General features: G+C 30.8%; 1 protein-coding gene across 6 annotated transcripts in view; it reads right to left on the reverse strand.

Annotated features, from left to right (window-relative positions):
- Positions 1 to 18,003, reverse strand: part of Dg (Dystroglycan) — a 188,719-nt gene that overhangs the window by 41,426 nt on the left and 129,290 nt on the right. The window contains exon 1 of one of the 6 annotated variants that reach the window (XM_065514225.1): positions 214 to 320. The exons of the other annotated variants lie outside the window; for them this stretch is intronic. The gene's annotated coding sequence lies outside the window, so the exon portion shown is untranslated. Of the gene's footprint in view, positions 1 to 213; positions 321 to 18,003 lie in introns of those variants that run through there. 6 annotated transcript variants of the gene reach the window in all.

Below are 18,003 nucleotides of genomic sequence, written 5' to 3' on the forward strand. Positions count from 1 at the left end.
TTATTTTTTTTTCTTTTTAATTATTTTGATTTTTATTTATTTATGCTTCGTTTTTTTTCTCCGATTCTAGTTCTCCCGTTTCAGCTAAAACAGCACGTGCTGACTGCTGCAAGAGTGTGTATTCAATTAAACGTCCACAGCTAAAATTTTTGATAAAAAAAAAAATTAAATAATAAATTTAACAAAAACAATAACAACAACTCTGAAACACACCCTTAAATGAAAAATCATTAAAACGCACACAGATACACCAAAACACACAAACATATGCACATAGATATAAACCGAATTTTAAACAACCTCAAACAGCAGAGGCAGCGGACTAACTAACTGAGTGGCTGGCTGGCTGGCTGGCTGGCTGACTGTATGAATGAATGATCAATCGTTTGCTGATCACTTAACAAAAAAAAGGGGGCTTTCACGAACCAGCCAACGAACGAGTAATAAAATTTGATTTAACAAAGCGCCACTATAAATAAATAATTTAATTTTTTTTAAATATAAAATTTCCTTTTGTTGTTATTTTAATGTTGTTGTAGTAGGTAATTACAAATTACATATAAGATTTTGAATTTTTGTATTTTTTCTTTACCAGACAAAAAAAGTAAATATACAAAAAATAATTCAAGTTTTTGGTATAAATTTTGAAAACCTAAAAAAAGAAAGTTCACTGAACTCTTTTTCCTTAACAACCCAATTTAGTTTAGAACTGTCTATACATTCGATTTGATTTGATTTCTAATTGAACAATTTGTGTACATACAATTAAACAAATGAGCGGGCGCAAATAACTCAAATAATTTACAGATTTCTATGCTCTCGAGCACTTGTAAAGTAAAGTGAACGGACCGACGAGCCATCACCGAGAGTGAATTTAGTAGCTCTTGAAGTTCGCGCCGTATTTACAACGTATTGTAAACAAATTAGCCATGAGAAATTTTTCAAAAAAAACTAAAATAAAATAAAGTTGTTTACAATATGCCCCTGAATGGCAGCAAACAAACGTACACATTTGTAAAATAAAACAAACCAAACTAAACTAAACTGAAAAATAAAAACTTTAAAAATCTTATAAGTTGCAGTATGGTTGGTGGCAGTGCACTACTTTCGAAAAATAAAAAAAGAACTAGTAAAATAAATCTCAGCATTTTATCGATGTAAAAACACAAAACTTTTTGCACAGATCATGACTTTTCGTTTCGTTTTCTTAAATAAATTTAAATTAGCGCTCGATTAGCACCAATATGACGAGTTAATTTTATTTTTTTTTGCATAAAAATACACTCATACAAATTTTATTAAAAACGGTTTATTTTGCGAAAAGAATACCCAAATGGAATTTTATTAAAATATAACTCAGGAGTCTTAGAAATATCATGTTATAGTTTCTGCTTAGTATTTTCACAAACCCTGATGACCCTTCACTGACTTTAAGTGTAACTGTTGAAATGTCAGCGAGACAAAACCAGCACATTGTCCATAGTAATTAACAAACAAACAAATAAATCTTCAGCAAACAATATAAAAATATTAGGAATGGCTGTTCACTGCGTTGCCAATTTTAAATCTAGCTAGCCATAATTATAAAAAAATGTTTGTCTTCAGAATAATGAGACGTAAACTTTATTTTTAATTGATCGTTTCGTTATCATACAAAAAAAAACAAGAAGTACGAGGGTGAGTCAATAAGTCCATGACTTTCTGAATGAAACACATTATATTATTCAGCATAGTCTCCATTTAGCACTCTACACTTTGTCCAGTTTCTCCAATTTGTTATCCCTTCCAAAAAATAAGATATGTCGAGGTCATCAAAATAAGCATTTGAGCCCATATTGCAGTTGAACATCGCCAAACACTCCTGCGAAGTTGTCACACTATTTCGTTTAAGGTCGATTGTGAGCAAACAACCACAATTTCTCACACTTTCAATCTCCGATCGCCCAACACCATATCGTGAATTTTTTCAATTGTTTCGGCTGTAGAGACCTCAACTAAGCATCCTGAACGTTCGTCATCACCTGTGCTTGTTAAAAGGGCTTGATTTTGTCCTATATTAATCCCCTAAAGTTGCGTCTCATAAAAATAAGATTTTATAATATTGATTAATATTTTAAAACTGTCCCAAACAAGTAAGCTATTGTAAATTAGCAGTACATCGAATTTACAGCAGCCACATAGTGAAGACAAGAAAAAATATGACCTTTTATGATCTCAATTTGACTTCTTTAATGACTTCTTCACACCATCTGCATTACTTCTAAATAGTTTGCTTTTATTTAATATTAGTTGACCGTCCCGGCTTCGCCCGGTAGCATTTACTAATGTTAGTTCTTCAAGTTTCTCCAACCCACTCACACCAGCCTGTTCTTATTTATTTGCAAATAAAATATCTAAATTTGTACTGCATACTTTAGGGAGCTTTTTTATTACAGTTGACTGGACTCACAAAAAAAGAATTTCTGAGTTTTACCCGGAATTTTTGAATTCTTTTTTTTTACAAACCATCTCCTGAAAATTTCGAATCGAATAAAAAAAAATCTGCCAAATCGCTTCAGCCGTTCTCACGTGATGACATTACATACATTGACCATTTCATTTTTATATATATAGATTTTAGAAAATAAATTAAGAATAATTTTTAAAGACAATTTGTAATTGATTTAATAGTGATAACTCATTTAAGTCTTTATCTATAAGCGAACATGGTAACAAATTGTTTAAGCCTTCGATCAATTGCATTTTTACATTAAGTAATATGATATTATGACTAAATTCAGACAGAGACAGAATAAATCAACTCAATATTAGTACATCCAGACACTTATATCTCTTAGAGAACACTAATTATATCACAGCTCAAGTCCATTGGGAGATGGAGATTGCCACAATCATTTCCCCAAGAGATCACTGGTAATCTTTGAATCTTAATACTGGTATGAAAAGATGGTTCAATAAATGAAACTGTGGAGTTTTTTGTGGGAAGTTGGGGAATATTCATAGATATAGAAATATTTGTAATATCCGAAGCAACTAGGCTGATATCCACGATACCGATATATTCAATCGAATTCCCCACATGCTTTAAAGATAGTCAGAATTAATAGTCAGAATTCTTAAATCGAGGGTAGTCAACTGTTCTCAACAAACAATATGTCTATAACTGTGCTGGGTGTCGGATCACAATAATATTGAGTTAATGAAACTGCGAATGAATTATCACGCACAAGAGCGGATCTTGATGCGAACGTTGATTATGTATCTGGCCTTGACTCTGCATGCCAAACGATAAAGAAGAAGAATCTGACTTGATGCTGGAAACGATGTTTCCAGCATCAACTAATTCTTGTGAGAATTAATGCCAATAGGACATTGAAGACAAGGGAACAGGAGAACTACCATCTCCTTCTCTGTCAATGAGCTGCGCTACCACGCAAACAGTTTAATAGTTTTGTAGCTCTTTTCTTTCTAAATCTAGAATGTCTACAAACGTGGACCCATTTAGCTGAATTGTTACTATGTGTGAACAGTATAACACAGAGAAAACAATTTATCAATAATATTTTAAAAATTTGGTAACAAAAGTTCAAATCAATTTTAATACTATTTTGTGTCCATTATTTATCAAATATATCCAAATCGGAATAAGCTGGAATATGTTAAAGTCGTTTTAAAATAACAAGTTCCATTCAATAGGTTTTTTAAACTAAATTGAACTTTATTTCTTTATTCAGAAAATTTTATTATAAAAAAACTACTCCAAAAAAAACAAGTAAGAAAGTATGGTCGGTCAAGCCCGACCATATAATACCCTACACTAAGTAAAAAAGCAAAAACATTTTTCTTTTAAAATTTCAAAAATTTATTTTTTTGAGTGATTTTCGGAAGTGGGCCTTATATGGGAGCTATGACCAATTATGGACCGATCACCATGAAATTAGGTCGTGTGATTTATGACTATATGAAAGTTTACTATGTTGAATTTTGTGAGTATACTAACATTTTTAAGCTATTTATGAACGTTAAAGTGATTTTCGGAAGCGGGTCTATATGGAAGCTATGACTAATTATGGACCGATCGTAACAAAATTTGGTCACACGAATTTTGTATATATAAAACTTATTTGGAGCGCAATTTGTGGAGATATATTTATAAATTAAACATTTATGACCGATAAAGTCCAATTTCGGAAGGACATTTGTATGGGGGCTAGTTGAAATAATGGACCGATTTCAGCCAGTTTCAATAGGCTTTGTCCTTGAGCCGAAAAAATAATATGTACCAAATTTGATTGAAATATCTTCAAAATTGCGACCTGTACTCTGCGCAAAAGGTCAGCCAGCCGACCAGACGGACGGACGGACATCGTTTAATCGACTCAGAAAGTGATTCTAAGTCGATCTGTATACTTTAAGGTGGGTGTTAGACTAATATTTTTGGGCGTTACAAACATCTGCACAAACGCATAATACCCTCCCCACTATGGTGGTGTAGGGTATAAAAACTACTCCCAAAAAAATATGGTAAATTTTTATTTTGGAAAAACTTTTGGTGACAAATTTTTTTTTAATTTTTGGAAAAAATTGGATGTTTGATGAAATTATCTGTATTTGGTGGGACTACAAGAGTCCTGTCTATTATGACCGGCTGAAATATGGCCAGATCATCTCATGGAACTTGTATCGAACTCAACTGATTCGTTTGAAGCGGCCAGACATGAAACTGTAATATTCCATCATGACAACACTCGGCCACATGTTGCAATACCTGTTAAAAAGTATTCAGAATGCAGTGGTTGGGAAGTTTTGCCTTACCCGCTTTATTGTCTAGACCGTGCCCCGTCCGACTACTATTTGTTTTGGATACGTTTCACATTAGAACAGAGTATCGAATATGGGCTTGATTCGTTCTTGGCCTCAAAAGATGAGGAGTTCTTTTGGCTCGGAATTCATATGTTGCCAGAAAGATGGGAAAAGGTCATAGCTAACAATGGCCAATACTTTGAATAAATTTATATTGTACAAATGTTTCAAAATAAAAGCTAAAACTAGACATGACTAGGGTTTTTATCCCGGGAATTTCCGGTACAAATTTCCCGGGAATTTTGCCAATTTTTCACTACCCGATTCCCGGGTTTTTTGTTGGGAATCCCGAGAATTAAAAACTGACGAAAATATATAGAAAACAAGTTAGAATAGTGAAAAGTTTTTTACAGTTTTTTGCTTATATCTGGCAATAATAGACCGCATATTATTATTATTTATTTGGGGTTTTTCGTATGAAAATTTAAAAAGTGAATTCATTATTTATAGAATTTATTTCTTATTGAATCACTCTAAATTTCTTCTTCTTCAAATCCATAACAAAATAGCTTCAAAAGTTTATTAAATGATTAAATTTTTCTTCAATTCAAATCTAGTACAGAAAGGCTGAAGAAAATGTTTTCAATTAAGTTTGTAAATGATTTGATTTAACAAAAATTTAATCATTCAAAGTTTGAAAAAATTCTGTTATTAATTAACTTTAAAATTCACCACTATCGTGAAAAACATGTGACATTTTTGTTCCCATGAAATATCCATTTCCCCCGAAGGTGAAATTGCTATCGTGATATTCCCCTAAACTTTTCATTCACAATAGTTGATTTTGTTCGTAACAGCGGTTTTATTGTTTACAAAATTCCATCTAAAAATTTCACAACATGGGGAATTTTTTCACGTGAACAAAGTTTATGAACGAAAAATGGCTAAAGGGAACATATTTCATGTGAAATATTGATTCGCGATAGTTTTTATATGAAATTTGGCTATAATATTCCTAATTTACAGTATCATTATATATTTCGGGAATAGACGGGTACCCGGGAATGTAGAAAAAAATTTCCCGATTCCCGGGAATCAAAAAAGTCGGGAAATTAAAAACCCTATACATTACAGATGGTGTGGTGAGGAAGAGGAGATTATCCATCTCTGTCCATGTCAATAAGCTACATTATCAAGTAATTTTGAGTCTAATAGTATTTTCTATAAAAAAAATTGTGTTTACCAGTATTTTCTGTAACAAATTCGGTGTCTAACAGTATTTTTTGTAGAAAATGTCCTGTTGATTTGCCTCACAGAACTAAGCTTATAATGAAAATAATAAAAAATTTAAATATTAGTACTCTGAAGGTGAAAAAAGTACTATTTGCATAATATTTTAATAACGAACAAAAATTTAATTATCCATCCCCAGTAAGCAGTATGCAAATTTGTTCCCCCCTAAATTTATTGTTTATTTAGTAAATCATGATTTGTTTAATTGTATTTTTAAATCACTTCAACTCAAGTACTTTACTAGTAGCTGCTTGCTTAACATTGAAGTACTAAACTACTTATTATGCATTAACATTTTGCTATGAGAGTAAAAATTTTGAAATATAACCACTCCAAGATATTGGGTATTTAAGGAAATCCAATTAGAAAAAAACTGCACTTTATTTTTTGAGTGTATTCAACTTACAAATGCCAAAAGTATAAATTTGTTTATTTTGTAGTTTTCTTGTTTTATTTTATTTTGAATTCATTTTTTATTTATTATTTGTTTCAGGCTTTTGTTGATGCATTTGTATACAAACAAAATGTTGGTTGTATATTTTCTTTTTTTTGTTTTGGATTAAAATGCAGTGGTAGAAATAAATTCTTTTACAGAAAAAAGGCCACACGCAATCATATTTTGTAAGTTTTTTTTCTTTTCTTTGTAAGATTCTATACAACAATAACAAAAAAAAGTCATTCCCCTAAAGATTGTTTTCTGCCAAGATATTAGTAGCGAGGGATTCAGTATTGATGAACAAAATAAAATAAAATGATATGGTAGGGAAGAGTAGAGTAGAGTATGGGGACACGGTAGGGAAATGGACATGAAGGTAAATACAATAATAAATAAGCAAAATAAAAGGAAACGTAAATTTTAATCCTGTAAAATATGTGCTACTATACACATCCATATATTGTGGATGAGAATTCTACTGTTGACGTTTATACACACTACAACATTCTTGGATTTATAAAAAAAAAAAAATAAATTGCAAGACATTAAGAAACTCTCTCACAACAAAACAACAATATTATGCAGTCTGTTGTGTTTGTGTTAAGGCAGTCATGTCAGGCCAGCATATTTCTACGTGGAAACCAGGCAGCCAAGTCAGCCATTCAGCCACACATTTCAACACTCGTAGAATTATAGTTTAGAGTGAACCAGGTGTGGTTAGTTAATTTAAACATTCCTTTTCAGTTTCAGAAATTCATGTTTTTGAATGGAAGCATTATAAATTTAATTGCAGCAGCGTGGAGGGGTAAACCTTCATATTTATATATATTTTGTTTAAACATGTAATTATAACAAAACCAAAAAAACAATAGAAAACTATCTGTCTGTCTGTCTTTCTGACCTTTTGTATAGCTATCTAACAGATACTAAAATTTGTAAACGGAAGTCAACTTTAAACTTTCAACTCTTATAAAAATAACAGCAGACCTTGAATTTTGTCTCTACACATTTTGGGAAAAAAAGGTTTCCCCTTGAAATTGTATTTATAATTTTTAAGCCTCTTTTAATTTCTTTTAATAGAAAACATCTTTGGGATACTCACCATGTACACATTCATAATTCATCCCCTGTCAACAATAATAATCCAATGCTTCATTATCGATTATTTCGAAATTGTCAGTTTAAAATAAAGCAATTTGCCATTAATGTAAAAAATTTTACACATTTGTGCACAAATTCAAATAATAGCACACGTATACTAGGGTGGCCTTTATTTTGCACGATCACAATTTCTAAATTGATGCTAATGTTCCCGGTCATCTAAAAATCTAATAGTGAAAATTTGAGCAAGATCGGTTGCACATTTCATTGGGTGTATAATTTAAAATTGCGGGATTTTTTCCAATTTTTAAATTTTATTTTAAAACTTTTTTACGATATAAATTTATTCAAAGTATCAGTTATGACCTTCTCCCAGTTTTCTGGCAACATATGGAATCCTACCCAAAGAACTACTTATCGTTTTAGGTCAAAACCGAATCAAGCCAATTTCGGATACTACGTTCTGAAGTGAAGCATACCGCAGAGAAAGCGTTCTGCATAGATCGAAACAAATAGTTGTCGGACTGGGCAAGGTCTGGACTATAAAACGGGTGAGGCCAAACTTTTTTTTAAAAAATAAATACAAACTGCGAAGCGTTTTGCTTGTCTGCAGATACACCAAAAAATCTCTGGCGGGAATCGAACCCGCAACCCTCAGATCGACTAGTCTATCGTGGCACTCTTCATTCTAAATGATTTTTTACAGGTAGTGCAACATGTGCTCGAACGTTGTCATAAAGGAATATTATGGTTTAATATCTGGCCGCATATTCTGGGCATTTTTTGGCCAATGCTCACTTCAAACGAATCAGTTGCGTTCGGTAAAGGTTCCCTGTGATGGTCTGGTCAGATTTCAGCAGCTCGTAATTGCTCCCACCAAATACAGAGAATTACTTTAATGCCAATTCAGCTAGTTTTCAACCGAAATTTCAGAAAACTTAAACAAATTAGTTTAGTTCTAATTAAAACTAAAATAAGATGAAAAGAACAAATTTTAACAGTTGTAGCTTTTAAGGGTTAACTTAGATTTTGTTACCAAATTTGTTAAAATTATTTCTTAAACAAAACATTTCTTAGCCTATTTGCTAAGATTTAATTTCAGATTATTTCTTTAAATTGCGAATTTACGATTTTGTAAATTTAAATTTTTAAGACATTGTTAACCCTTTTATATCTGGGGTCAAAATTGTCCTAGGAATCAAAATTAGACCTTTGCAATAACATAAATGAAAAATCTCAAATAGAAGAAATTTATTTGCTAACTTTAATGTCTTGGACAATTCTGACCCAGGATACAAATGGTTAACAGTGTCCTAGAAATTTTAAATTAAACAAGTAAGAGTGCTATATTCGGCTGTGCCGAATCTTATATACCCTTCACCAAATTATACTTCAAAATTTTAAATATTTTTAGGTAAACAAAATTTAATTTTTATTTCCAGTTGTTTTTTTCATATTTTGGAAAAAAAAATTTTTGATTGTTATTTTAAATTTAAAATTTTTTTTTTTGTTTTTTCTATTTTTTTGTGAAAAAAAAAATTCGGGTTAAAATTTTTTTTCCGATTTTGACCCATTGTAGGTCCATCTTACTGTGGTCTTATATACGTCGTTGCAAATGTCTTTGAAATATCTATCATTAGATATCCATATTGTCTATATTAATGTCTTAGTAATCCAGATATAGGTCAAAATCGAGGTTGTCTTGATTTTTTCCTCATATCTCAGCCATTTGTGGGCCGATTTTGCTGATTTTAAATAGCAAAATTCTCGAAAGCATGTCTGACAGAATTATTGAAGATTTGGATCCCGAAGATATCTGGGGTCTTCAGAAAATGGATTTCAACATACAGACGGACATGGCTTAATCGACTCCGATATCTATAAGGATCCAGAATATATATACTTTATAGGGTCGGAAATGAAAAATGTAGAAATTACAAACGGAATGACAAACTTATATATACCCTTCTCACGAAGGTGAAGGGTATAAAAATCGCTAAGTAGCAATTCAGAGAAATAATATGAAATGAAATATTTTTGAAAATAGTCTAAGAAATCTATTTTTAAGAAATAATTTTAACAAATTTGGAAAGTATTCATTATACACTTCACCTTCGAGTGAAGGGTATATATAAGTTTGCCATTTCCGTCTGTCTGTTGAAATCAATTTTCTGAAGACCTCAGATATCTTTTAGATCCAAATCTTCAGTAATTCTGTCAGACATGCTTTTAAAATCAGCAAAATCGGTCTACAAATGGCTGAGATATGAGGAAAAAACCAGCACAACCTCGATTTTTGACCTATATCTGGATTACTAAGTCATTAATATAGACAATATGGATATCTAATGATATATATTTCAAAGATCTTTGTAACGACGTATATAAGATCGGAAACGGAAACAAATTTTAACCCGAATTTTTTTTTAAAAAAAAAATTGAAAAAACAAAAAAAAAAAATTTTTAAATTAAAAAAAAAAAATTAAATTAAAAAAAAAATAAAATAATTTGAAAAAAAAATTTTTACAAAAAATGAGAAAAAATCAACTTTGGAAAAAAAAATTTTGTTTACCTTTGTTGGTGAAGGGTATATAAGATTCAGCACAGCCGAATATAGCACTCTTAAATACTTGTTTTTAATTCTCATTTAGTGTTTGGTAGAATCAAAAAAAAAGTTTTTAAATTTTTGAAATTTCGTTATAAAATTTTTGAAAATGTAAAAATTGGGAGTTGAGATATAAATGCATATAATTGCAAAATAAGGGCCACCTTAACATAAATACATACGATTCAAAACAAGTACGAGTATATAACTAAGTAGCTACTTCGTTACAGTCGTTAATATTTAAACAAATTTTGTAAATATTATTTACAAAGATGACCTACATTAAATGTTTGGGTGAGTGAGTGTGTGTGTGTGAACAATATGTGGTTTGGTGGTCAAATATGACCAATGATTCGAAATCATAGATGTTTATCTATTGTACGAAACAAAACCCCAACTAATGCAAATGTGTGTAAACAATCATCAAAAAATATATTTTTTTTCAGTAGATTTTATCCCTTTTCATCGTGTATTTGGCACTTCTAGAGTTTCCGAACAAGCAACTGTTTTTATATTTTATAAATTTAGGAAAACAGCTGCCAGGCTTTATTTTTTTTTTTTTGGTACAATACCTTTTAAGTATGTGTATGAGTTTTGTAAGTGTACATGTGTTTGTTTGACCATTGGACACGTGTAGCACGGATGAATGAATGATGAATGATGGTTGTCAGAGCGTTTGCATAAGTTGTGTAAAATAAAAGGATCTAACACATGAGTTGGCAGTTATAATTTCATTTCATATAAAATATGTTTTGCTTTTATTTTTACCAGGCTTTTTATGTGTTTACTTAAGGAATTTATAATGAAAATCTCTAGAAATTATATACAAATACCAGATTTTACATACATAAATATGCAAAGTAAACATTTACAATTGTAGATTAATTCTAATGGAAATCGATTGATGGTTTAACAAAGGTTTTATTTTATTTTCTTTTGTTTAAATATAAATTAGAATGTTGTATTAGGTTGCTTTGTGTCATGAATACCCTCAAGTGGTAATTTTCATTATTAATAATTCCAATTGATACAGAGAAAAGAAGCTATTGCAATAATATGGTAAATGAATATTATTTTCATAAGCGCCTTAAAGTATGCTACAATTCGGTGTCCTTGAATTATCACTTTTCTGCAATGTGGTACAAACAATATTAAATAGAGGAAAATAAATAAATTCTTGAATTATTCTCGAATAAAAATAGAATTATAAATTTTGTTATATTTTTTAAAAAAATTAAATACATTTAAACAAATTAGAGTGCTATAGAACATAACAAAGGATTAACTGTCAAACGAACTGTCATACTGCGCTCACTTTTTGACATTTATGATCAGTATCGTCTGGTAAATCTTGAATAGATTAAAGCTTGAACAACGCTACCAAATTATCCAGATTTACTTTGAAAATTAGTCATCGATTAGCGCAACTCATAGACGACTGTTTTATCGCAAAATTGTGTTCAGCGATAAGGTTCATTGTTTATAATCATAACTACTGGTCCACAACAGACCCTAAAGACTTCATTACATCCAACAAACTGCAACGTTTGGTACGGTCCACACGCTGATGGCATTATTAATTCTTCAAAAATGAAGCCAGAATGGACGTCCGAAAAGCATGTACCCTTTTGGGCACCCGATTGTGAGCAAAAGCGGTAGCCATCTTGCGCAAAGTTTTCTCATACCCAATTTATCATTCAAAATTGAAACCACTGAACCATGTGAGATGCCTATGGCTACCACAATCTCGGGCACTTTCAATCTCGGATCGCCGAACACCATTTCGTGATTTTTTGCAATTGTTTGGATGTAGAGACCTCAACTGGGCGTTCAGAATGTTCAGCAATTTCCGTGCTTGTGCGGCCATAACGAAATTCAGTAAAACACTTTTTTACCATTGAAATTGATGGTGCATAATTCCCATGATATTTATAAAGCATTGCCGGGGTAGTCCGCTATCAATGGCAGTCAAACACAAACACTAAATGACGCAGCTAGTTCATATTTTGATAGGAGCCAACTGTCATATGTCTGTTGACAATAGCAGTGTTGCTCTTTCAGTTAAGAGCCGGAATATTCAAAAAGTTGCGGACTTATTGAACCACTTCCGCATAAACGTCCAAATGACTCATAGATTATGTGTTCACCGGAATATGATAAAAATCGAATAGATGCTGTTAATATTATTTTCATAAGTGCCTTAAAGTATGCTACTATTTTGTGTCCTTGCTTATTAACTTTTTCGCAATGTGGTATATATTATAAGTAAAAATCTATATAAAAATTCAAAATAATTCGATATTTTTAAGGATAACTTTTATGGTATAAATTAATATATCAATGGCTTATAATTGAGGACGTTTTTTTGGTTCAACAGAAAGGGATTTTTAGTATGTATTTTTATTATTTTTTAAAGGTTTTTGCGATTTTGATATTGAACATGAAGTTTTTTTGATTTTATATGTTCACAATTTGTGTTCTTTGTGACAAGGGCTGCAACTATGACTCAGAGAGTAAATCAAAATTCCGAACTGTTTGCAAGATATGAGTCTGAGAAAATTATCTTTTTTTTGCAAAAATGACATCGAGGGCTCATAAAAAAGTGCATGACTTTGGCCAAAACTGGGAGACACGGGTCTTTTTTTGTTGGTCTTTTATCACGTAGTGGTGTCCCTATATGGTTATTTTTTTTGTGTTGCACTGTGTTATTCAACAAAAAGGTCACTGGAGAAAGTCTTTGATTCATAAATCTAGCATGTTTTTAAAGTGTGATTACAATCACACTTTAACAGCAGGGTCTAAATATACATTTAGATATACCCAAAATAGGAACCAGGTACAATAGACTAGATTTCATGAGAACTCCAAATGTTTTGTTTAACATAGGAGTATTTACTTTAGGGTTAAAATAAATAGCTACACACTTTATGCAAACAAGATTTAAATAATTTAAATCTACCATTACAAAAGCAAATAAATTATTATCTAAATAAAATTTTAGGCGTGTCAATTGACAATTAGATGTGATCTTTTTATTGAATCTTAGTCATACAGCCAGTCAGCCAACCAATTTGTCATGGGAAACCTCAAAACAATACCCCAGCGCCGTTCAATTATTATTATGAATGCCAAAAAAATAATAATAAAAATAAAATAAATAAGAAAATAAAAACACAAGACATGAAATGAAATGGAGTAGAGCAGAGCAGAGATAAAATATCACTTAACTAGTATTGATTTTAAAATGAAAAAAACGACATTTGGGGTGGCAAAATTTATCTAATTCAACATGATATGATCTCATGGGAAGCAAATACATAAATAAAAGTCTCTGTTTTAGTCAATGACAGCTACCATGTGTTTGCTGCTATTGTTGATTTTTTTTTGTTGGTACTTTTATAAACAAATTTATTTATTTTATCTATTGTTAATGGAAGAAGAAATAGTGTCTTTCTATGTATTTAATAAACCTTGTGATCATAGTGATATTTATTTATTTAATTCCATGTTTGGTTTATTTTTTTCCTTAACATATCCGTAACCAAATGTGTTGACACTTCATTAAAGTATTACAATCATGCGAGAGCTTAACAATTGATGTCTGTCTCCAGAGAGCTTTGATCTCTGCCCATTATTTGTTTAAACTTATTTTGATGGTTTTTATGCAAACATATGTTTCTATTTCCCCCCAAAAAAGAAAAAGAAATCTAAAAAATAATTGATTTGCAAACTAAGTAGAAAAATTTAATGACATGTGTTGAACATATTAAACAAAAATTAGCGGTTAATCTAAGCAATTTTAAAGAAATTATGTCAGCAACTAGTTAACAAAGTGTTGAAATATCTCTATAATTTTATAAATTATTTAGTATTTTTAAAAAAAAATGACTATTTCCAAAACCGCAAACAAAATCCAATATGACTAATTTGGTTGCCCAGACCATAAAAGGCATCACATAAATACTTTTTAATTATTGTTATGATTTATTTAATTGCTATTTTGGTTAAATTTTTGGCAATAGCTGAAATTTATTTAAATCACGTTCTAACGGCACTTGTGTGACCAATTTTATTAATTCCTCAACATATTTCTTTAGGGGTATTTAACATTTCTATTGCAAATAAAATACATAGTTTTTCAATGAACAATTTCAAAAAATTGTTTGAAAATAATCCACCCAATAATGATGTCATTTGGTTATATTTGAATACAATAAAAATGTACAAAAACAATTTGATGATTAATTATTTTTAGATTTTAATTAATTAATTAAAATGCAAAATAAACAATAGGAAAATTAAGATCAACGAACTGACTTATTTTTAATTGCTTGCAATTGTAAAATAATTGCGAGAAAATGAAGGGCGAAAACTATAATTTCTAAATGAGGTACATGAGCAATTAGGATGTGAAAAGAAAAATGATTTCAGATTTATTTCATGATTCTGTTGGGAATTTTTTCACTCAATATTTAAAAGTTTCATTGTCAACAATGTAATTTTAAGCATAGAAAATAGACATAGAGCGTTAACTCTTCTGTCAAAGACCTAACTCAGTTGTCGGAAGCCTAAGTTGTGAGAATGTATGTAAAAACAAGTAAGAGAGCTATATCGGCCGTGCCGAATCTTATATACCCTTCACTAAATTATACTTAAAAGTATAAATTTTGAATATTTTTAACAAAATTTATTTTTTTCCAGTTGTTTTATAATTTTTTGTAAACATTTTTTTTCCAATTATTTTTTTTTAGAATTTTTTATTTTTAAATTTGAATTTTTTTTTTTAATATTTAGCGAAAAAAGACTTGGTGAAAAAAAAATCGACTCCGCTGGAATATATATACTTTATAGGGTCGGAAATGAAAAATGTAGCAATTACAAACGGAATGACAAACATATATATGAAGGTGAAAGGAATAAAAACTATGTGAAAACAAAAACAACACTCGTATGTGTGATTATTTTGAGTAATTTCTACTAGTTCTATGTTTCTCTATGGTTTAAACCTTAAAGCCGAAAACCCGGTTTTTTATACTAATACCTTATAAACACTTAGGTTTCTGATAACTGAGTTAGGTCCAGGCTGGGACAATAAGTCCGCGACTTTTAGAATTTCCCGGCTCTTTACTGAATGGGAAACACTGCTCTTATCAATAGGCAGCTGTCAATTGACTCCTATACAAATTTGAACATTTAGTTTGTGTTTGACAGCCATTGATAAGAAGACTACCTCGTAACTTGAGAAGAAATTGGAAAAAAGTAAAATTTGTCTGCTCATTAAGTATTATTTATTCCGATAAAAACCATCACTCAAACCAAGGTTTGATAAATTCTATGGGAACAATGCACCATCAATTTCAATGGTAAACAAGTGATTTACTGAATTTCGTTGGGTCCGTACAAGCACGGAAGATGCTCCACTTTCTGGACGCCCAGTTGAGGTCTGTACACCCAAAACAATTGAAAAAAATCACGATATGGTGTTGGCCGATCGGAGATTAAAAGTGCTAGAGATAGTGGAAGCCATAGGCATCTCACAAAAAAGTAAATTTCATCTGCTCGAACCAAGGCAAAGCTTAATAAATACTATGGGAACTTTGAACCATCAATTTCAATGGTAAAAAAGTGAATTACAGAATTTTGTTGTGGCCGTACAAGCACGGAATATGCCAAACGTTCTTGTCGCCCAGTTTAGGTCTGTACAGCCGAAACAATTCAGAAAACACCACGATATGGTGTTGGGCGATCGGAGATTGAAAGTGCGAGAGATTGTGGAAGCCATAGGCATCTCACATGGTTCAGTGGTTTCAATTTTGAATGATCAATTGGGTATGAGAAAACTTTGCGCAAGATGGCTGCGCGTTTGCTCACAATTGGGTGCAGATTCATGTCAAAAATCATGAATTTGGCTACGCTAGGCTCCCGCCTTATTCTTCGGATTTAGAAGAGAGTGACTATTTCTTGTTTCCAAACCTGAAGAAATGCCTCGGCGGAAAGAGATTTGAAATCATCTCACAAACAGATATCTGTTTTTATGACCTCGATCTGTATAGAGCTGAAAGGAGACTATATTGAAAAATAAAATGATTTTTTATGCAGAAACCAGTGGTTCATTCAAAAAGGCTCGAACTGTTTGAACCACAATATATTTGTAAGAAAACATACATATATCTCGAGAACCCTCCATGTACCGATACTAGATTTTATATATGTTTTAATCGAGCAATGTATCATATCTATGCAAAACTTTTGAAAAATGGAAGATGCCTTCTTTGAGATATCCCTTCTTCAAGGACGAATTTTTATATTATATTCTGTTTTGATTAGAAACGATTTTTTACAAGCATTAGCTTTCAAATAGGATCAAACATTATAAAATTGGACTAACAGTTCTAAAGCTATTAGTGGTTTTACTTTAGTATTGTGCAAGCATCTATTAAAAAATACGAACTTCGAATCTATATAAAAATCCAACTATACCGAATTTCGAAATTCTGGAAAACTTTAAATGTTGAAAAACATGAATACAAAATATTATGGAATTTGAAGAGCAAAAAAGGTTCAAAAATTAATTTATTGATCGAAATATTTCGTCACGTTCCTTTAATAACTGGAAATAAGTGGTAATTTCTTTCACTCGGATAACTAATTTAAACTCATCTAAAAGTGATAAAATAAAAGAAAGTTTTTTAGAGGAAAAACACCAATAAAACATTAAAAATTTAATCAAGTCAAATATTTAAATTATTTTAATTATAACCAAATGTGGCAGTATGTCAATGGTGTCAAAAATGGGTTCAATTCCATTATGTCTAAGGAAAAACATATTAAGTATTTCTATTTAATTTCTAAACATTTCTAACAAATTATGTTTTATTTATGGTACAATTAATTGAAGACAATTATTTTTCCTGCTGAGTTTATTATAATTTATGTCTATTTAAATACACATAGATATTTTAAAGTTGAATTAATACAAAGAGCAAAAAAAAAATAAACTTACAATTGCACTAGCATACAAAACGTAAACTTACAGAGCACAGTGGGGCAGAATAAAAAATATTCCATCATTTCTAACTAGATGATGCGATTCACATGTATTCGAGTTTAATTGTTGACCATAAAGAAGCGGCGCTGTTAAAATTTTTAAAATTAAAACAATAAAAAAATCATCATATGAAAAAGTTTGATTTTATTTGAGACCCCATAGAGCCGCTCCTGTAGGATGTTTGGAATCCGTCTTCAACGAATTAACTCGAATACTCCTCTACTAAGCCCTTATGAAATTTCATGCCATTCGATGTAGGCACACACAATGGCACATATATCTTTAGATGCTGCTCCACTGTGCAGAGCAGCAGCAGTTACAAATGTTGCACATAACAACATACACTTTCATGTTCCTACAGAAATATTTAGATACAACATATTGGTGGTACGTGATTATAATTATTTGGCATGGCATGTTGTCGTCTTTCTTTTCGATTTCTTGAAATCCAAAATTATAATACAAGTATTGATGGTGATTAACCAGAACGTGTGCGTGCATGGTTTTTAAGCAGAGAGTGAGTGTTTAAGTGTTGACAGACGGAAATCTTGGGAAATTTGTCCCCGTTTCTTTTTTTTTTTTTGAATCCAAATTATATAGATATGTAGTTAGTTACTTGATCGTCTAACATAATAATAACAGCAATAACCGAAAGAAAGAAAACATTTTTTAAAGACAGAATTGTGTTTAAGGTGCGTTTTCTACGTTTTCTGTAAG

Source organism: Calliphora vicina, chromosome 5, assembly GCF_958450345.1.
Source record: "Calliphora vicina chromosome 5, idCalVici1.1, whole genome shotgun sequence".
Lineage (NCBI taxonomy): Eukaryota > Metazoa > Arthropoda > Insecta > Diptera > Calliphoridae > Calliphora > Calliphora vicina.